A 23,106-nucleotide genomic window follows, 5' to 3' on the forward strand; every position below is an offset into this window, starting at 1 on the left:
TCCTGTCCCAGCCAGCTGGGTGTGTCCTGAGGGCCAGCGGGCCACTCTGCCTATTTTGAAGTACTTCCTAATTTCAGCTGAAATCTATCTCTCCAGTGTTGCCCATCTCCAGCGCTCGTACGCTCTGGGGGCACACGGGATTGTTCTGCCCCTTGCAATGGGACAGCCCCCAGGTATGGGTGTAACAGTCGCAAAATTCCCTCCTTCAAGGGAAAGCTCTACATGTCCTACAAATATTTCTTCTAGAAATGTCTTCCTCTTGGCCAGGCGTGGTGACTCAAGCTTGTAATCCCAGCACTTTCGGTGGCCGAGGCGGGTGGATCATTTGAGGTCAGGAGTTCAAGACCAGCCTGGTCAACATGGTGAAACCTCATCTCTACTAAAAATACAAAACTTAGCTGGGCTTGGTGGCGGGTGCCTGTAATCCCAGCTACTTGGGAGACTGAGGCAGGAGAATCGCTTGAACACAGGATTCAGAGGTTGCAGTGAGCCTAGATTTCATCACTGCACTACAGTCTGGGTGACAGAGCGAGAGACCCTGTCTCAAAAAAAAAAAAAAAAAAAGAATTTTCTTCTTCGTAATATGTGATAGCCAGGGTGCTGTTGGCCCTGGGAGTGGTTGGAGCCTGAGGCCTATGGCTCTGGTACACCATCCTACCCATCCCTCCCTCCTTCCAGTAAAGTTTCTGTGCCTGGCTCTGTGCTTGGAACTGGGAGCCGAGGGGTCCCCATGACAGCTCCGGCCTCTCTCCCTAGAGCATGTACAGTCTATCCGGGAGATGGCTGATAACCAGAGTCTTGTGACTGTGATGACACTGGTCTTTGGTGGGGGAGGGTCATTCTTCCTCAACGGCCACCTCCAAGCCCCCCCAAGATTGCCCCTCACTGCTAGGCAGTTCAGGGACAGAGCCCTGGTCCCCAGGGCCTCACTGTGGGACCTCAGACAGTTTGACACCTTGGAGCCTCAGTCTGCACAGCTATAAAATGGGGTGAAGGGGCCAGACCTGCCGCTGGGAGGTCCTCACAGGAGTGAGTCAGTTAGACACCTGCTATGATGTGCGGGGTTGGTTTACCAAGATTCAAAGCCAAGCATGCGTGGCTGTTCATGCAGGGAGCTTCAGAAGGCAATGCCCCATCTTCTGAGTGCTGTCAGCCTGCTGTCTCCCTCCTACTCTTCTCCCCTCCTCTCTTGAGTTCTAGTGATGTGATTTGATTTTCAGCTTGGAGGAGTAGAAAGAGCATGGCCTTGAAGTCAAGCAGACTCATTGCTCTACCTCTCTGAGCCTCGATTTCCTTGAAGGCAAATGAGAACAATAAGGTTGGTATATGGAGGCATGAAGCGTGGCATATATGCCAATCTGCAGTTGGATTTGTATTCTTCTCTTTGCAGCACCTACCTTTTACCAGGCAAACCTTTATTCAAATCCTTTCTCTTTCAGTGACTAGCTATGTGACCTTGGGTGAGCAATTCAAGCTCAGTGCTCAGTTTCCTCACCTGTAAAATGGGGGCAATACTAGTACTGGCCTCATATGCATAGTGCTTATAACTATGGCAGGCAGAGAGTAGGTGCTGTACAAATGTGGGCAATTATTACTGCTGTTGTTGCTATCACTGTTACTGTTATTCTTATTTGCAGGGCCCAGCCCACTGTCTATTGATTAAGTGACACTGAGCTTGGGTAGAAATCAAACTATCAGAGTCAGCTCTAGGAGGAACTACGCCTTAGGCTTGTTAGAGCCAAGGGCAGAGCCTGGAAACCATGTATTTGGGCACAGATAGGCTGGGCATTGCTGGAAGTTGGAGCATTTCCCTCTGGGCCCCGTCACCCAAGATAAGAGCAACAGAATCAAGAGGGAAGGAGGAAGAAGAGCTGATTGTTTCCTGCAGCCCAAGAGGTCACAGCCACCTGGCTCAAGCTGCCCTGAGAACAGAGTGTGCTCAGCTTCCAGGGCTGCCCACCCTGCCTCTGCCGGCCTGAGGGTAGGCTTAGGGCAGACGAGGATCTAGGTTTATCACCACTAGATAACCAGTAGGGATGAGAGAGGCAGACAGCGAAAGGAATGGAGTGAGGCACTATGCCAGGTACGGGGCATCTTGTTAGATCATTGAAGCCCCAGGTCTGGCCTCCTGGCCTGTTTTTGCAACTGCAGCAACTGAGGCTCAAACAGCAGAATCCCAAAGCCCTAGAGCAATGGGAAGGTGCGGTAGGATTCTGCTGCCTCCCTGCCATGAGCTATCTGTGAGGGTGGGCAGGTTACTACGCTTCTCTGAACCTCAATTATATCATCAGAACAACAGGAGCACTAGGGTGTTATTGAAAGGCTCTAATGAAGCACTAACACATGACATTTGTGGGGTGCCTTCCAATTATTGTCGTTCATTCATAGACATGATCTTATTTAATTCTTGGAGACAATTATTATCCCGTTTTTATCATCAACAATGTGTTTACGATGAACACATTGGCCCTATCAGCAAAATCCACACCGTGGGACACTCTGTAGGAAAAAAAATCCAGTTTTTTTCAACAAATAAATTATAAGCAAGACAAATAAAAAAGAGAGAGAGATGGAGAATTTATAGAAAAGCTTAAATGACATGTTAGCTAACCATTGTGGGAACCTGATTCAGATCCTGATTCAAATAAATTGTATTTTCTAAAATGTCCCAGTTATGAGGCAAGTGGAAATTGAATACTGAGTGAATGAGTAAAAACGTATATGTGTATATTTATATTTATATTTATATTTTCTCTCTTTCTTTGAGACAGGGTCTCACTCTGTTGCCCAGGCTGGAGTGCAGTGATCTGATCATGGCTCACGGCAGCCTCAAGCTCCCCGGGCTCAGGTGATCCTCCCACCTCAGTCTCCCAAACAGCTGGGACTACAGGTGCTTGCCACCACATCCGACTAATTTTTGTATTTTTGTAGAGACAAAGTTTTGCCATGTTGTCCAGGCTGGTCTCAAACTCCTGGGCTCAAGTGACCGAGTGAATATTTGTTACTAAGGCTTCATTGTCAATGCTCTTAGATGTGATAAGGGCCCTGTAGTTATTTATTTATTTTTTTTAATGAGTCCTTACCTTTTAGAGATACAGACTGAAATATTTGTAGATGAAGTGACAGGGCATCTGGAATTGACTTCAAAATAATATGGGGAGGAGTGGGTGAAGGAACAGAGGAAATAAGATGGGTCTTGAGTTGATCATTGTAGACACTGAGTGATGGGCACGCAGGGGCTTCGTTATATTATTCTATCTACTCTAAGTTTACATTTTTAAATTATCCATAATAAAGTGCTTAAAAGAAAAGAAAGCAGCTGGGCGTGATGGCTCACGCCTGTAATTCCAGCACTTTGGGAGGCCGAGGTGGGCGGATCACGAGGTCAGGAGATGGAGACCATCCTGGTTAACACGGTGAAACCCTGTCTCTACTAAAAATACAAAAAATTAGCCAGACGTGGTGGTGGGCGCCTGTAGTCCCAGCTACTTGGGAGGCTGAGGCAGGAGAATGGCATGAACCTGGGAGGTGGAGCTTGCAGTGAGCCGACATCGGGCCACTGCACTCCAGCCTGGGAGACAGAATGAGACTCCGTTTCCAAAAAAAAAAAAAGAAAGAAAAAGGAAAAAAAAGAAAGCAATTCCCAGACGGGCACAGGGAACTGCCTAAGGTTGCACCCCCAGGAAACGCAGAGCTGGCTCCCCTGCTGCAAGTCTAGGGCCCTGGCCATTCGCCCAGGGCATTGAACTCCTGCAATGCCCTATCTTCCTCGGCTCTACGTCATCCACTTGCAGGTGGTCAGTGCCTTCATGGACCCTGTTCCCTCCCCTTCTATGAAAACTGACTCTCATGAATGGCTCTGTTGAAATATTTTGCATGAAATGGTCATGACTGACGTGGCTTCAGCTATTTCCCTCCTCCAGAGGTGTTTGTCCATTGCCAGAGAAAGTAGCAAAAGCAGCTCTTCCCAATGAGCCACGTGTTTCAGCTCATGAAGCACCGTCCAGGAAGTCCTTGGCCTTGCTTGCCATTCACATCAGTCCTGGGAGATGAGCTGGCTGGGGATTACTCCTCCCACCTTGGAGGACATTAGATTTGTTCATCACCATCCCCTACCCTCACTGCCCGCCCCTGCCCATTTTCAAGGCTCTGGCCAAGCCTAGACCCTTATCTTGCCTTGCTGGAAATATTGAAGTAGTCTTACCAGCATGCTGTAAGGAAAGGGCATGGGTTTGGGGGCATACAGGTGTCATTCACAGTTAGCCACAGTAAGTTCTTCCTAGGTCATCCTGGGGAAGCCCCTTCACCTCCTCCCCACCCGTCGAGCCTTGGCTTCCTCCTCTGTGTCATGGGCATGGTGATGATTGCTGCAGAGAAGATTTGTGGGGACCCAAAAAGTGGACAGATCTAAGTGTCCAGCACAATGACACACAGCAGGTGCACAGCACTAAAAATGAAGATGCCAAAGATACCGCAGTACAGTCATGCGTCACCTAACGACGGGATGTGTTCTGAGGAATGCGTTGTTAGGCGATTTCACCTTGTGAACATTATAGAGTGTCCTTACACAAACTGAGGTGGGATAGCCTGCTGCACACCTAGGCTATATGGTACAACCCATTGCTCCTAGGTTACAAAGCTGCACAGCATGCTACTCTGCTGAACACTGTGGCAACTATAACACAACAGCAAGTATTTATGTATCTAAACATATCCAAACATAGAAAAAGCTCAAGAGGTTGGGCACGGAGGCTCATGCCTGTAATCCCAGCACTTTGGGAGGCTGAGGCAGAAGAATTGCTTGAGGCCAGGAGTTCGAGACCAGCCTGGGCAATATAGTGAGCCTCTCTCTATATAAAAATAAAATTTTAAAAAATTAGCTGTGTGTGGTGGTATATTTCTGTAGTCCCAGCAACTCAGGAGGCTGAGGCAGAATTACTTGAGCCTAGGAGGTTGAGGTTGCAGTGAGCCATGATTACACCACAGCACTCCAGCCTGGGTGACAAAGTGGAACCCTGTCTCTAAGAATAAATAAATAAAAGGTACAATAAAATATTCTATGAAAGATCAAAAAATGGTGCACATGTATAAGGCATTTGCCATGAATGGAGCTAGCAGGACTGTCAGTGCACACTGCATACATTACATTTATACAATGTTTTTCTTCAATAATAATTAGCTTACTATAACTTTTTCAGAGTTTTGTAAACTTTTTAAGTTTTAAAAACTTTTTAGGCTAGGTGCAGTGGCTCACGCCTGTAATCCCAGCACTTTGGGAGGCCGAGGTGGGTGGATCACGAGGTCAGGAGATTGAGACAATTCTGGCTAACAAGGTGAAACCCCGTCTCTACTAAAAATACAAAAAATTAGCCAGGCATGGTGGCAGGCACCTGTAGTCCCAGCTCCTCGGGAGGCTGAGGCAGGCGAATGGCGTGAACCCGGGAGGCAGAGCTTGCAGTGAGCCGAGATCACGCCACTGCACTCCAGCCTGGGCGACAGAGCAAGACTCTGTCTCAAAAAAACAAAAAACAGAAAAACAAAAAAACCCAAAAAACTAAACAAAACAAAAAAAACCCAAAGTACCTTTTTGACTCACGAAATAACACGTAGCTTAAAACACATTGTAGGCCAGTTGTGTTGCCTCACGCCTGTAATCCCAGCACTGTGGGAGGCCGAGGTGGGCAGATCACCTGAGGTCAGGAGTTCGAAACCAGCCTGACCAACATGGTAAAGTCCCGTCTCTACTAAAAATACAAAAATTAGCCAGGCATGTTGGTGTGCACCTATAGTCCCAGCTACTCAGGAGGCTGAGGCAAGAGAATTGCTGGAACCCAGGACATGGAGGTTGCAGTGAGCCAAGTCGTACCACTGCACTCCAACCTGGGTGACAGAGTGAGACTCCATCTCAATAATAATAATAATAATAATAATTGTATAGCTCTACAAAACATTTTCTTTATTTATGTCCTTATTCTAGCAATTTTTGAACTTTTGAATTTTTATTTTTGCTTTTTAAACTTTTTTTTTGTTACAAACTAAGACACAACCACACACATTAGCCTAGGCCTCCATGGTATCAAGTTCATCCGTATCACTGTCTTCCACCTCCACATCTTGTCACACTGGAAGGTCTTCATGGGCAATAGCATGCATGGAGTTGTCATCTCCTGTGGTAACAGTGCCTTCTTCTGGATACCTCCTGAAGAACCCGCCTGAGGCTATCTTACAGTTAACTTTTTTAATAAGTAGAAGGAATGCACTCTAAAATAGTGATAAAAGTATAATATAGTAAACAAACCAGTAACAGTCATTTATTACCACTATCAAGTATTACATGCTGTACATAATCCTATGTGCTAGACTTTTTTTTTTTGTGCGGGGGATGGAGTTTCACTCCATTACCCAGGCTGTAGTGCTAGTGCAGTGGCATGATCTCAGCTCACTGCAACCTTTGCCTCCTGGGTTCAAGCAGTTCTCCTGCCTCAGCCTCTCAAGTAGCTGGGATTACAGGCACGCGACACCATGCCCTGCTAATTTTGTATTTTTAGTAGAGACGGGGTTTTACCATGTTGGCCAGGCAGATCTTAAACTCCTGGCCTCAAGTAATCTGCCCGCCTCAGCCTCCCAAAGTGCTGGGATTACAGTCTTGAGCCACCACTCCTGGCCCTGCGCTAGACTTTTATACAACGGGCTGTGCAGCAGGTTTGTTCACACCAGTGTATGATGTCACCAGGTGGCAGGAATTTTTCAGCTCCCTTATAATCTTATGAGGTCATGTATATGTGATCTGTGATTGACTGAAACATTGTTATGTGGAGCATGACTGTAATAATAACAGCAGAAGACACACATATTGGACTTACCATGTGCCAGGCGTGCTCTAAGCACTTTTTAATAGTGTGAAGCCTTTAGAACAGTGCCTGGCATGTGGTAAGCACTACAGGAGTGTTTATTAAGTAAAATTATTGTACATGTAGTAGCTTATTTAATCTTTACAAAAACCCTGAGAAGCAGTAGGTACTCATTACTCTCATATTTACAGATGAGAAAACTGAAGCACGGAGACTCCCAGAATGCCGACAATGTAGGTGAGACAACTGTACAGTCAACCTTGACTTCTCCTCCACCTTCTCCTGGCAAACTCCTACGGATCCTTCAAAGCCCTACTCCAACATCACCCGCTCTGGGAGCTCCCCATCATTGGCCAGGATGAACTCTTAGACGTGGACAACAGTAGGAGGAAGGAAAAGAAGGGCATGAGGGAGGCTGGCTGGGTGGGAAAGGCAGGAGTGACAGAGTACAGAGAGGGATGCAGGCCTTTGGGAGACACCCTGGGTTGGCTCATGGGAAGTGCATGAGGGGAAGTCCTTAGTCCTTCTTCCCAGCAGAGGTGCCTCTGTCTTGTGGCTTGTCCTGCAAAGCCCAACTGAGCCTCCAGCTTCCTTGAGGTTGACTCTGTGGCATGCAAATGAAGAGCCCCACTCTGGGGCCAAATTGCCCTGCTTTGACTCCTGACTCTTCTGCTTACTGGCTGATCCCAGGCAAGTTATTTGACCCTTTTTACCTGGCTGCTTATGGAAATTGAACGGGGGTAATCACAGCACCCACCTCATAGAATTGCCATGAGGTTTCATCACTAATTCAAGGTACATAAGAAGTACTCAGTAAATACTGACTTGGATGATCCAAGTCATCTTGGATTATTGGTGAAGGTGCCCTCTCTTTTCTCTAAATTCCTGTTGTGCTTAAGTCTAAACCGCACAATTCAACGCAACATTAGTGACCATAACAGTGACCTTTTATGAGGTGTTTATTACCGGGCAGGCTGTATGTCTGGTCCTTTTCACACAGTGTCGTAGAGATCACCATAACCCCGTGAGGCATATACTAGTAATACGTGCGTTTTACAGGTGAGAAAATAGAGGCCTCTTTGAAAGGTTAAAACCGTGTCTAAAATTATACTGCAAGTACATGGTAGAATGAGGATTTGAACCCAGGCAATCTGACCCTGAAGCCCATGTGATTCTTTCTAGTTTGTTAGTCTCCCAGTACTGATGGATACCTACCGTGTGCCAGACACCACAGTCCTGGCCCTCAGGGAACTCACAGCCTGGCGTGGGGAGCACAGATGTGAAGTCAGATACCTGAGAACATTGATAACGTTGAAGGAGGAGGGCTGGATCTGATGTCTGCATTGATCGGCTAGAGGCTATGTTTTAGTTAATCATATTCTAACAATTATTGGGCATATGGTCGACACAATAAACAATGCTCTCTCTTCCCAAAGATAAGACAGACAGGCTTCTAGAGTTAAAAAGTAGCACACAAAGCACAGCTTTGACATTATTTTTAGGCTTCCAGAAAATCTAAAGTTGTCAAATACAACTATTACTGACATAGTGATTGATCAGTTACAGTTCTTAGAAAGCCCCTCCACTTCTGGCAGCCACCACACCTTTCCTAACAGGCCCAGACGAATGTAGCTAACTTCTGTTTGACATGAGGGACGCATGGTAATTCAGAACTCAATACGCCAAGTGACATAGAGACAGGTACAAGGCCACTTGGCATACAGAGGAAGGAGCAACTAACTTTGTGGCTTCCTGGAGGAGGAAATATTTGGTTGGAATTTTGAAGTCTATGTAGGAGTTCTCTGTGAAAAGAAGAGGGGCAAATACTCCCCAGATTAGGGGACAAAAATGAGAAAAGCACCCTTGCATGTCTGGGGAATGAAGAAAGTCAAGTAGGGCTGGAGTGTTGGGCTCATGAGGGTGGGGATGGTGGTGAGGGCAGGAGGGTGGCTGGCCCACTGGGTCAGAAAGGGCCTTGACTGTCATGCTTAATGGTTTGGAGTTTATCTTATAAGCAATTGATGTGTATGTATGTGTGTGTGTATGAGTGTGTGTGTGCGCATCCCATGGAGCTTTTAAGATGGAGTTTATCTTATAAGCAATTGATGTGTGTGTGTGTGTGTATGAATGTGTGTGTGTGTGTGTGTGTGTGTGTGTGTGCATCCCATGGAGCTTTTAAGAGAGAGAGATATGGGGCTGGGAGCGGTGGCTCATGCCTGTAATCCCAGCACTTTGGGAGGCCGAAGCGGTGAATCACCTGAGGTCAGGAGTTCTAGATCAGCCTGGCCAACAAGGTGAAACCCTGTTTCTACCAAAAAATACAAAAATTCGCTGGGCGTGCTGGCATGCACATATAATCCCAGTTACTTGGGAGGAAGGCTGAGGCAGGAGAATCAGTTGAACCCAGGAGACGGAGGTTGCAGTGAGCCGAGATCATGCCACTGCACTCTGGCCTGGGTGACATATTAAGACTTCATCTCAAGAGAAAAAAAGTGGGGAGAGATATGGTCAGATTTGTGGTTTGTAAAAATGGCTGTGGCAGTCTGTAGGGAGGTAGGTGGGAGGTTGGTGGCAGGACTATCAGTTCCCCAGCCAGGCTGTTAAGGCCCCTGTGGGCAGTGACAACATGTCTTTTCCTCTGGAATTTTCCATAACACCCAGCAGGGATGGGACATGCAGCTGGTGCTCAACAAATGTCTGCTGTATGAAACACAAGCATGCCCTGAGTCGGTGGATTTCACAGCCCTCAGAGCCTGCCCTCCCCCAGCACTGTCCATGGTACTAACACACACCATTGCAATCCCAGTGGGCTCCCTGGTGGCAGCCTACGGTGTGTGTGTGTGTGTGTGTGTGTGTGTGTGTGTGTGTGTGTGTCTGTGTGTCTGTGAAGTTGAGTGGGGAAGGGGACCGTCAGTGCCTGTGTCTTGTGATCAAGACAGGGTCTCAGCTGTTCCTGTCTCAGAAAGGCTGCCCAGGTGCCCATGTGTCTGGAGGGCAGATCCCCACTTCATCTGGCCAAGCTTTAGCACATGGATTTGAGGCAGAAATTGAAGCCAGACACAAAGAATGGGGCCTGAGTTGGGAAGTTTTGGATACCACACTTCTGAGTCTGCATCTATAGAAAGAGCGTGACAAGGCCACATTTGTGTTCCAGGAAGATCACTCTGGTGGTAGCAGGGAGGACAGATAGGAAAGGAGAGACGGGAGTCTCTGAGCCCCACGTGAGCCCCCAATGCCACACAACAGGACTTTGGAGAAAGAGGAAATGGGATGGGGGTGGGGTAGAATAACCGGGCAGGCCTTGCTGGAAGTGGTAGGACTTAAGGGGGCTCTTGAAGGATTCATAGAGGGATAGGGGTATGCCGGGCAGGGTGAACAGCGTGGGCAAAGGTAGAGAGGTTGGAACCATTGGTAGCTAAGAAAGAGTGGGGAGACTCTTGCCTTTCTGTGCCTTGTCCTCCCCACCTCCTTTCTGTGGACCTTTTGAGCAGGGAGGGGGCGTGCTGTGAGACTGAGCTCAGCTGCATCTCTGGGTGTCTCTGGCTGAGGGAGGGGGCAGGCTGGGTGCAGCTTCGAAAGGTCCTTCCATTGTGCGTGAGGCCCAGCCAGGACAGCGGAGGCGGGTGCACAGAGCCCTTTGTCTGCCGAGTCACCCACCAAGGGCTCTGGCGGTCTCCACAGTCCTCACTGACCTTACACTCAAGGCCATAGAGACAGGTTGTTCTGCCTTGGCTGGCTCTGATGTCATCGCCGAGGGAGGGGATGGGGCAGGGGGCGGACAGTGGTGGCCTTCAAGGCTGTCCAAGGGCTGACAAATTGCCTCTTGCCCTTGAGGTACAACGAATCACCAATTCATTAAATTCTTTAACACCATGATCTATAAAATGATGGAACCTTCCAGTACCTGAGAATTCTAGAATAATGGAATCTTTCTAAGATTGTGGAATCTTTCATAACAGACTCTGTGGGAATCAGAATTCTATTCTACAGAATAACAGAATCTTAAAACCCACAGACTCTTTTAATATCTTCCTTCTGGTGTGGTGAGAATAAAATGAAATACTACATGGAGGGCGGGTGCAGTGGCTCATGCCTGTAATCTCAGCACCTTGGGAGGCCAAGGCAGGAGGATCCTGAGGTCAAGAGATCAAGACCATCCTGGCCAACATGGTGAAACCTCTTCTCTACTAAAAATACAAAAAATTAGCTGGGCGTGGTGGCGTGCACCTGTAGTCTGAGCTACTCGGGAGGCTGAGGCAGGAGAAGTGCTTGAACCTGCGAGGCAGAGCTTGCAGTGAGCTGAGATTGTGCCACTGCACTCTAGCCTGGTGAAAGAGTGAGACTCCGTGTCAAAAAAAAAAAAAAAAAAGAGAGACATACTACGTGGAACACACATAGAATAGGCCTGGAATGTTGTAAACACTCCCTAAGTGTCAACTTTTTTCCCCATTTTGAGGAAACCCAGGCCCAGAGAGGTGATATGACTTGTCTGGGGACATGCAGCTAGGAAGTGGTGGCACAGCAAATCAGTGGCCTGGAGGGAGCCCCAGGTGGCCTGAGGACCACTGACGCTGAGTCCCCCATGGCCAAGCCAGCTGGTCTGTGTCTTAATTAAGGTCTCCAAGGTGGGGGTGAGGGTGGGAGGACAAGAGGTGGGGGTGAGGGTGGGAGGCAGGAAGAAGGGGCCAGGGCTCCGCTAATCCCTGTGTAACCTCTCTGGGCCTCAGTTTCTCCCTTTTTAAAAGGGAATAGTATTTCCCTTCCTACTTCCACCCCTGGGGAGTGGTAAGGCCGCCACTCTGGTCAGGCCTCCCTGACTGTGTGATCCTGGGTAAATGACCTCACTTCTCTGAGCCCATGTCTTCACTGGTGCAATGGGGAGAATAAGGATGGAATCACCATGAGGATTGAGTCAAGGAGCTAATATCCCTTGAGACAGCGTTAAGCATTGGGATCCCAGCTCTGTCGCTCCAAGGGTGGGTGATTTGGGGTAAGTCTCATAACCTTCAGGTACTTCAGTTTCCAAAGCTGCGAAATGGAAACAACAGGAATGCTTGTTTAGTTGAAATGGGTTAATACAAGTGGAGCGAGCACTTAGAACCGTTCCTGGCAAGTGGAAGTGTTTAGCCGGCATCCACAATCGTTGTTATCACATAAGACTTAGTCACTGTGAGCGATTATTATTAATGGTCAGCGAAGAACTTGCAAAGTACTGCACAGTTGTGTGTGTGAGCACCTGTGTGTGCATGTGTGTGTGTGTGCTCGAGTGTGTATGATGGTGCTTATTAAAAGCAGAGCCTGCGGCCCAGAGTCGAGCTATGTGCCCGGAATAGCTGCTTCTCCTGGCGGCCTCCCCAGGGACTGGAGTGTAATGAGTGTTTGCAGAGCCCCCCGCCAGGCAGAGATGAGAGGCACGGAGGAGCCAGCGCTGGAGCCAGGCGGCGGCTGGGAGCCCAGTGTTATTATATTAATGAGAACCAGGGTGATGATTACTATTAACGAGATTAGTCACCAGGGGGCCTCCCCCCTTCACCAGGCTCGTGCCTATGGCAGGCGAGGCTGGCAGGCATTCTCTGCACCCACCACTCTTCTCTCTGTCTCAGGGGAAGGGGTGAGGATTCCCTGGTGCCAGGCACAGTGCCAATCCCCTTATAGCCTTGTCTCACTGCATCTTTCCAAGCCCCTGGGGTTAAATATTGGCGGTTCCACTTTACAGGTGAGAAAACTGAGGCTCAGCAAGGGCTCTGTCTGACCTGGGAGCACTGATATTTTTATTACCCTTTCATGTTATCTGCAAACATGGACAACGAACTGAGACCTAGCACTTTACATGGGTTAATCTTTTAGTCTTCATGACAATGCCACGAGGAAGGTGCTCTTGTTAACTCCCTCCACATGAGGAAACTGAGGCACACAGTAGTTAAGTAACTTGCCATCTGCATCACAATGTCTCCTGCCTTCCAGCAAGCCCCTTTCTCTCCAGCAGTCAGGGTAAAGGTGTGGCTCCCAACCCTTGGTCATTCTCTGTATAGCCGACCACACTCACGGCTCTGTGATCAGATGCTTGTGGGCAGTTTTCTGCTTGTCTCTTGTCCCCACAGGCCCCTCAGCCAGGTCACCTCTGGGCACAGACTCTGAGTACCACCCGCCATGAAGAACCGAGGCTGCCACCTACACCTACACATTTATGCCACAAGCATTATCCTGGCCCTTCTCGGGGCCAAAATGTCCATCCTTTTTGATACACTCTAAGAAGTTGGGTTCTCATTTAACTTTTAGTGGACAGCTACTCTGTCCAGCACTGTGCCAGGCTGGGGACACAACAATGGGAGGGACAGACCTGCCCCGTCCTCATGGAGCTCCCAGTCTCATGGACAAACTAGTACATGGCGTATACTTAGTGTCAGTTTTTCTGAGTACTTCAGTGGAAGGACGGTGGTCTGTGGACCGTGCGGGAGGGAAGAGTGCTGTTGGAGTGAGGGAGGAGTGAGGCAGGGAAGCCCTCTCTCAGGAGGTGAATTTAAGATGAGATGTAAGGGCTGAGCAGGAGCTAGACAGTCACCAAAAGGAAGAGCATTTCCGGCGGAGGAGCCTGCCTATGAGGAAGTGAGAACCCCAGGGGAGTCCTGCCCGGCTAATCAGTTCACCATCAATGCTCAGGTGTCTCCTCAGGCCCATAGTCATTCACTCAATCAATCATCACTTAACAGTTAAAATTTTCTGATTTCAGTAGTTCATTTACTCACTCATTTTTTCGTTCATTCATTCATTCATTCATTCTGTATTCCCTAATGCCCATCCATTTCAGGCTTGATGTTGGGCAGGGGGACACAGAATTGAATCAGTTGCAGTCTCTGTCCTGACGTTGCTTCCAGTCTAGGGTGGGAGATGAATCCTTCCTTACACATGTCACCATGTCGTCAATGAACATGAAGACTCTTCCTCCAGGCTGGGGTGGTGGCAGTCAAGAAAGGCTTCCCAGAATAGGGGTCATTTGAGCTGAGTCTTTTTTTTTTGAGACAGAGTCTCGTTCTCTCACCCAGGCTGAAGTGCGGTGGCATGATCTCGGCTCACTGCAGCCTCTGCCTCCCAGGTTCAGGCGATTCTGGTGCCTCAGCCTCCTGAGCAGCTGGGATTACAGGCATGCACCACCACGCCCGGCTAATTTTTGTATTTTTAGTAGAGAAGAGGTTTCATCATGTTGGCCAGACTGGTTTTGAACTCCTGACCTCAAGTGATCAACCCACCTCGGCCTCCCAAAGTGCTGGGATTACAGGCATGAGCCACCTTGCCTGGCCTGAGCTGAGTCTTCATAAATGAACAGGCACCCAGGAGGTAGAAAGAGGGAGGTAGGCAGTGGTGCACAGAATGTGCAAAGATAGGAAGAACCCCAAATGCCAGGCTATGGCAGAGACTGCTGGCTTTGCAATGATCTCTGTTTTTCCTTTCATATCCATGACACATGGCAGCTTGGAAGAAAGACTACGTTTCCCAGCCTGTCTTGCAGCTAGGTGGGGCCATGTGACTAATGTGGCCAATAGGATGCGAGCAGAAGGGTAGGCTGTTTCCCTTTGATCACTTAAAGATAGTGGTGAGCCTGACCGGTCCCTTTTCCCCTGCCATTGGTGGAAGGTGCATGTGGTCCCATCTTGAACATGTGAATGAGGGCAACACGGAATGACAACAGCTTAACAAGACAGAAGGAACTTGGGTCTCCTATGCCAAGGAGCACCAGCCATTAATGGTTGATATGTAAATTATTATATGAGGGATAAATAAACTTCTCTCTTCTTTAAGCCAGAGTTATTTTGGGTCTCTGCTTTAGAAGCTCAACCTATATCCTAGCTAATAACCAGACTAAAGGCTATTATCTCCTAGGGCACAGGGAGCTGTCAGAGTTCTGTGGGGAGGGCAGTGACATTGTCAGATTTGCATTTTTGAAAGCGCTCTCTGGCCACAGAATGCACGATGGGTTGGAGGGGAGACAGACTGGAGGCCGAGAGACTAGAGAAGGGGTTGATGCTTTCAAATGGGGCAGAGGTACCAAGCCTGACCCAGGTCAGGCCAGCTCTATCGGTGCCTGCTAACAGAGGGAAGGCCAGGTTCCCTACCCAGGCCTGAAGCCCAGCCTTGTGGGCTGCCTGCAGTCACTGTCCCTTCCCATTACTTCCAGAGTTTCCAGCCTTGAATACAACCCAGAGGCCCCTTTGTGAAATCTGACCTTCAGCTGCCAGTAGAGCCCAGGACAGCCCTTTCTGGGGAGTTCGTCATGCAGGACTGAAGGCAGGAGGCAGGGGCTCTGGAGGATGGATTTGGGGAGGAGGGAGAGGTAGATGGGACAGGCCCTATTGGGGAGGGGGCTGCGTAGGCGATGGTGATGGGGCAAGGACAAATGGGAGAAATAATGAAGAAGGGGACTGTGCTAGTCAGGTCTCTTCTAGTTTTCAGTACCAGAAACCCAACCAGAATACATGAAAAATGGGGTGCACTGGCTTCACCCCTGGCTGGCATGGGGTGGTATCTGCTCAGGCGCACCTGGATCAGCTGGGACTCTTCCCCTCTCTACTCTGTTGGTTTCCTTCTCTTCTGTTCTTGAACTCCTGGGCACACATGATGATCTGGCCTCAGCCTCTAGAGTAGCTGGGACCACAGGCGTGCCCACTATGCCTGGCTAATTAAAGAACTTTTTTTTTTTTTTTTTTGTAGAGTCAGGGTCTTGCTGTGTTGCCCAGGCTGGTCTCCAACTCTTGGGCTCAAGCGATCCTCTTGCTATGGCCTCCCAAAGTGTTGGGATTATAGGCATGAGCCACCACACTCGGCATAGGCTCTTCTCTAAAGCACACTCTGTCACTGGGTCTGGGAAGTCCTCGCTGATCTCAGCCCGGTCCAGCAGAGCTTGGTGCTCCCTCCTCTGGGCCCAACGTTCCTGCTAGGGCCCTCTCTCCAGGCACATCTCACCCTGTGCTCCAGTGAGGAACCCGCATAGCTATGTCCTCCTAGGCTGGGAGCCCTCGGGCGTGCACTGCCTGCCTTTAGTTATCACCTCCTGCTCCGGCCTCCCTCCCTGAGCTTTGGTCCCACCAGCCGTTGGGTATCTGCCTGTGTCTCTGTATATGTCCTTGGGTGAAGGCATGTTTGTGTGTGTCTGTGCTTACGGGTGTGTGTCTGTGTATACATATAAATCTATGCACCTAGAAGACTGTGGATGTGTGGTGTGACTGTGACCATGGATGTTTGAGTATATGCGTATGTGTCTGTGTGTCTGGGTGTGGTCTTTATATATGAATTGTGTGTTCCTGCCTCAGTGTGACTGTGTGTATAAGGTAGTCTGGGGTACTCCTCCCCTCTGGGACTTGGTAATATTGAGGTATACACCCATAAACACATGCAGATCCACACAGAGTTACAGATCCACAGAAATAGACCCACACAGAGATACACAAACACACACACACACACGCCCACAGACACACACCCTTGCCTCCCGTAACCCTGTCCAGGGCTGGCTGTGGATGGGGCTACCCTTCAGATGTCAGGCTGGGAGCCCTTGTCCCAGGCAGCCTGGCTGGGGTGGATTCCCGGGACTTTCCCTCCCCACATGCGAATGTTTTCCTGTGCACAAGCAATGGCTAAGAGCCAGCCTTGCCATGCAACTTCCATTTCCACTCCGGAGGCCACACCTCTGACAGCAGGCTAGCAGGCTGGCCCTGTAGGCCATTGGTTCTGGAAAACACAGAGGTATTGGAACCTCATTCAGCTGTCTCCCTTCTCAGACAACACTCCAAGAGCACCGCAGTCTTCTAGCCAGGGCGTCTTAGAGCCACCATGACAGGTATTTATATTACTATACCCTGCAGGTGCTGTGGGGCACACCCACAGGGTGGGGATAGAAGAGGGAATGGCCCATCATTTACCAGGTATATCCTGACATACCCCCAAAGGTCTATTTATTGCTATATCCCCAGTTCCTAGTACAGTGCCTGGCACATAGTAGATGCTCAATAAATGTATGTGGAGCAAATCAATGAAGGAGGGCATTACCTGTCCATCTCACAGACATGGAAACTGAGGTTCAGAGAGGCAATTTGTTCAACAGTGACCAAGGGACAGAGACAGGATTAGAACCTAGGAACTGTCAAAGTATCAAACCCCAGTTTGTTCCACTGTGTATTAGGTTTACTCAAACTGAATAGTGAAGTGTGAGCTCATCGCTGGGGCCCTGGAGGCCATCCACACTCATCTTCACTGCTTATTCTAAGTCTCAATTTTCGCATCTGTACAATGGGTTCAATGATAGTGTATCAGGTATGAAGTCATAAAATTGATGCATAAGAAATGTAACTTTCTTTTTTATCACTGACTGGATTTCTACTTTGAGCCCCCATTTCATTGAGTGTAGCAGAAACATACTCTTAGTTATTTGGGGACCTCCTACCTGGGGATTATGTCTAAGTTGGGGAGATTGGGCAGAGGAGCTTCTGTAGTGGCAGGTGCTGTGGTTGGAGCCATGTCCTCAGGGTTGTCTGGCCCCCGTTGAGATGCTACCCCTCCTTTGTGGCTGGCACTCAGAGTCACAGCTACACTGACTTTTGTTCCATCCCAAATCTGTCCAACTCCAGCTCTCAGCTCCTCCCAGGTGCACAGAGTTTTTTCTGGACCTGGGTGTGTGCGCCAAGTCCAGCCCCAGCACTTAGCAAATGTGACCTTAGCAATTCTCGTAACCTCAGTTTTCTTATCTATAAGATGGGGATAATAATTGCACCTGCTTCACAGGGTTGCTCATCAGAGTAAAGAAATTAATCCACAGTGAATGCTTAAAACAGCAGCAGGCACATGATCGCTACTCTGTAAATGTGATTTTAGCTATTACTGTGACCTGTCCTATTTTGGGGAGACTCAGCTCAGGACGGGGTGGAGGCCGGATGGGGCCCCTGCTCTCAGGTCACCTCTACACCTGCTAACAAATGAGGACATCCATTTAACTCATGAGGACAGACATGGCCACCAGGCTGGGGACTGTCCTGGTGATGAGACAGCCCATGGGGTTCTGCATACATGCAGGGCTGCAGGGGCCATAGCAGGGCCTCAGCCCAGCTACATCCGGGAAACATCGGCCCACAAGCCCCTCATCTGCTAAGTCTGTGACAGCTTTCACTCTGGGGACCGCCTCCAGGTGCTCTCTACCACCCCGCCCAGCCTGCGGTGCTGGAGGAGGGTTTCTTCCCTACTAGCCTGACCACGTGTCCCCCGTCACCTGCAGGGTCCCAATCAGAAACCTTAGTGTGGCCTTCAGGGCTCCCCACAACCAGGTTCCAACCTGCTTTCCCATCTTATCTCCTGCTGTTCTTTGCCCAGCATCCACTTCCTGTGGCTCCACTGCTCACTCCTTCCAAATTCCACACCTGTGTTGCTTTCCTGCCTGGACTGGGGTTCTTTCTTCCAGTTGTGCCACTTAATATGTAGTCTCTCCTGGCCAGGAGCAGTGGCTCACTCCTGTAATCCCAGCACTTTGGGAGGCTGAGGCATGGGCGGATCACCTGAGGTCGGGAGTTCGAGACCAGCCTGACCAACATGGAGAAATCCCGTCTCTACTAAAAATACAAAAATTGGCTGAGTGGTGGCGCATGCCTGTAATCCCAGCTACTCGAGAGGCTGAGGCAGGAAAATTGCTTGAACCCAGGAGACGGAGGTTGCGGTGAGCCGAGATTGCGCCATTGCACTCCAGCCTGGGCAACAAGAGTGAAACTTTGTCTCAAAAAAAAAAAGAAAAAAAATGGGGTCTCTCCTTGGAGCCCAGCAGTGTGGCTGAGCCCCAGGCCTGGGCAGGCTCAGCAGTGGGAGGAACAAAGACAAGGGTGAGGCAGAACGCCCCGAGAAAGATGCTTGGGGACAGTTGCAGCAACAGGCAAGAGGAGAAGCAGGCATGGAGTTGGGCTGGTGGTCTGTGCTTGGGGGCTGCTGTTCGAAAGGCAGGAAGGCTATAGAGTTAAAAGCTCCAAGCCAGACCCACTAGGTTTGAGTAGTGTTGCTACTTTCTAGCTGGTGACCCCAGGTAAGTTGCTAAAACTCTCTGAATCTGTTTTCTCCTTCATAAAAGAAGGTAAGAATAGTTGCTACCTCACAAGATTATTATCAGGACAGAATCAGACGATATTTGTTTAGTGCCTAGACTGTGCCTGGCATACAGTAAGTGCTCAGAAGGTATGAGCTCTTCAGCTTGGGCAACATGGCAAAACTCCATCTCTACAAAATTGCAAAAATTAGCCAGACGTGGTGGCGTGCACCTATAGTCCCAGCTACTTGGAAGGCTGAGGTGGGAGAATCACTTGAGCCCAGAAAGTGGAGGCTGCAGTGAGCTGGGGTTACACCACTGCACTCCAACCTGGGTGACAGAGTGAGACCCTGACTCAAAAAAAAAAAAAAAAAAAGGCTCTTATTATTAGTGCAGCCTTTGGGAGGTTGGGGGCACAAGTCAGGATTTCAGACCCGGAGGGCTGGGCACTAGGCAGACAGTCAAAGCTGGGGCTGGTTGTTGGGGTGGGAGATTCAAAGTGAGAATAACAGCATCTCCTGTCTGACGACTTTCTGTGAGTTTGACTCAGGGCTGGGCAGTTTAGATGAACTACTTGTATGATCTGCACCCCAACCCACAACAGTGTTGTGGGTCTAATTATGTCCCCCAGAGAAACAGGCTCACGTTCTAACCCCTGTACCTGTGAATGTGACCTTATTTGGAAATAGGGTCTTTGCAGATGTAATCCAGTCAAAATGAAGTCACAGTGGATTGGAGTGGGCCCTAATCCACTGACCAATGTCCTTATAAGAAGAGGGACATTTGGATGCACACCGACACAGAGGGAAGACAAAGACAGGGGCAGAGATGGGAGTTATGCAGCCACAAACCAAGGAACATCAGGAATCTCTGGCCACCACCAGAAGCTAGGAGAGAAACATGGGCCTCATTTTCCCCCAGAGCCAACCCTGCCAAAATTCTTGTTTTCAGACTTTTGGCCCCAGAACTACGAGAGATTGAATATCTGTTGTCTTAAGCCAACAAGCGTGTGGCAGTTTGTTTATGGTAGCACTAAGGAACTAACATGACCTCCGTTTCATAGATGAGGAAACAGAAGCTCGGAGATGTTAAGTCACCAGCTTAAGGCACACAGTCGGCAAGTACCAAGGTCAGGATGTGCACCTGGGGAGGCAAAGCCTCTGCTCCTAGCCAGTGGCATGTCAGACTGGCTACCTTGAGTTAGGGTTTTTTGTGCCCAGGTTTTGCACAGTGGATCTGGTTGGTCTCTGTGTCCCCAGGGACCAGTGCCACGAAGCTGGACGGTGTGTGCATGTTAAAGACAAAGGGATCCTGCAGGAGACCCCAAGCCTCCTTCCTCAGGGCACCAGCCGGGGAGGCAACAGTGGCCAAGGATCACATCCTAGGTCATCAGGGCACCGAACAGTCAAGCTCTAGCCTCTGACAGGGTCTCGGGGGCGCTGACTGAGAGTCCACTGGGTGCCGAGGGCCCCAGATGAAGCTGGCCCATGTTTTCAGAAAACTCAGGTTCTAATCCCAGCCTTACTTCTCACCAGCCGTGTGACCTACTACCTGGGGCAAGTCACCTCGCCTCCTTGGGCCACAGTTTCCTCATCTGGAAAATGGGCTCTCAGGGCTGAGATGAGGGCAAGGTCAGAAAGCACTTTGGGAGCGGCTGAGCTGGAGACAAAGGGCGATTGTTGCTGGTGCTTCTCTCACCCACACAGGGCCACGCGCCCCGGGAGATGACGCAGGGAACGTTGCCCCAGCGACAAATTTCCTCCAGTACAGAGGGGAGCTGCCGGGAGGGGAGGGAGGGGCTGGATGTAGTGGCCCGGATTCCCTCTGGGAAACAGGAAGTCCCTGCTGCCCAGGTCACTGCCCCGGCTGCAGGAAACCGGCTGACTCCGTCCACTCCTCTTCCCCCTCCCAGCGCAGGAAGGGACTCACTGTCCTGTCACAGCCAGGCTCAGCTTCTGAAGGCAACTCTCAGACCTGCTGGGCCCCGAGAGGGAAGGGCACCTGCCTCAGGTCACCCAGCACACAGAGGCATGCAGAAACAAGACTCAGGACTTGTGGACTCTCAGAGCTTAGCATAACAACGTCATTGATGGCCTTTGTCTTTGCCTTCCTGTCAGACTCTGCTGAACACCCTACAAGTAACAGCCCGTCCAGTCCTTAGAACCCTGTGGGGCAGCTCCCCGATTACCCCTATTTTACAGACGAGGAAGCTGAGCCAAAGGTTTGTCCAATAACCGCCCCAGGTCACACAGCTGGTAGGTAGCAGCATCGGGATTTGCACCAGCCAGTCAGAGCTGGATAAAGTCCCGTAGCATCTGGCCCCATTCTCCCATTTTGAAATGGGGAAATTGAGGCTAGAGAGGGGAAAGGACATGCTTCAAACCACACAACAGTTTAATGGCAGGCGGGGGCTGGTCTCAGGTTCCCTGGGGTGGACCCAGTTGCTTGCCACCCTCTTCATTTTTACTCACAGAGCCCAGACTTTCTTCATGGTGGCAGGGCACCCAGATTACAAAACCAAAACTGTTTTTTCCCCCCTTCCCCCTGGTATATTAGGATGCCATACGACACATTCTAGCCCATGAAATCTGAGCAGATTCACTGGGTGGGTCTTCAGGAAAGTCTGGAGGCCACCCAGCTGGTATTATCGACTTTTGGCTCCTTGCCAGTCCCCTTCGTCCTGCCCAGAACACAGGCAAGACGCTGGCGCCAGAGCAGCCACTTTGTGGTCCTGAGGCCACGAATCTGAGGAGGAAGCCGTGAAACTGAGGAGCAAGCCACAGGTGGAATATGGCTGAGTGGAGCGAGGAGGGTGCCCGATGGCTTTGGGGTACGCTTCTCCCAGCCCAGGGTCTGCCTTCTCCTGGACTTCTTGTTAGGGGAGAACATCCCTCTTTGATTCAAAGCTCAGGTTTTTTTGTTTGTTTTTAATTTTGTTGCTTGTAGCTGATGTAGTTTTTACTTATTTGTGTCTAGACTGTCTGAGTCTTAAATTTTAATCAAGTTGGTGTTGCAAGAACCCTGAGGAAATATCTAGTTGATTTTCAAATTCTGTGCGTCTGTGCTTTAGGGGAGCTGTAAAGCCAAAACCACTGATTCAAATTACACAGATGTGTATGTCTACCTCTCAAGTTTCCAGGCATTACAGGAGGACCCCATCTCCTTGCTTACCAAAGAGAAGCTCTGTTTTTCTGCTGCTAAAAAATGTCTAAAAGCCACGCCCAGTCAAACCATTACGGAGAAGGTGAGGAAACTGAGGCTCAGAGAGACCATGGTGGACAGAAGCTGAGGACAGCAGGGTGGGGTAAAGATGCCCCACAGCACCTGGTGTGAAGCAAGGGGCAGCAGGCAGTAAGATTCCATCTCAGGTGGCAGCCAGCCCCGTGAACACAGGTGCAGACACGGAGTGCCTCTGAGGTGCCTGGATAGAAGAATTCACTGTGACTGTTAGAGGAAAGCGGTCTGACCCAGACCCCAAGACAGGGTTCTTGGATCTTGCGCAGAAGAAGGAATTCAGGACAAGTCCCTACAGTAAAGTGAAAGCCAGTTTATTAGGAAATAAAGGAATAAAGAATGGCTACTCCATAGGCAGAGCCGCAGGAGGGCTGCTGGTTGTCCATTTTTATGGTTATTTCTTGATTATATGCTAAACAAGGGGTGGATTACTCATGTCTCCCCTTTTTAGACCATGCAGGGTAACTTCCTGACGTTGCCGTGGCATTTGTAAACTGTCATGGCGCTGGTGGGAGTGTAGCAGTCAGCGAGGATGACCAGAGGTCACTCTCGTCACCGTCTTGGTTTTGGTGGGTTTTAACCAGCTTCTTTACTGCAACCTGTTTAATCAGCAAGGTCTTTATGACCTGTATCTTGTGCCGACCTCCTATCTCATCCTGTGACTTAGAATGCCTTAACTGTCTGGGAATGCAGCCCAGTAGGTCTCAGGCTCGTTTTGCCCAGTCTCTGTTTAAGATGGAGTTGCTGTGGTTCAAACGCCTTTGACAGAGCAGCGAAGTAACACACAGGAGCAGTGGGAACATGGGCTGAGATGTCCCTGTCACTGCATTCTAGACTCCGGGCTCAATGATGGGAGTGCACTGGTGAGCAAGACAGGCTCCATCCCTGCTTCACGGAGTTCTGGAAAGTGCTCAGATGCAGGGTGCTCCACAGAGGAATGGCCTGCACCCCCTTCCCTAGTGGAGACAT

Source organism: Macaca nemestrina, chromosome 1, assembly GCF_043159975.1.
Source record: "Macaca nemestrina isolate mMacNem1 chromosome 1, mMacNem.hap1, whole genome shotgun sequence".
NCBI classification, from domain to species: domain Eukaryota; kingdom Metazoa; phylum Chordata; class Mammalia; order Primates; family Cercopithecidae; genus Macaca; species Macaca nemestrina.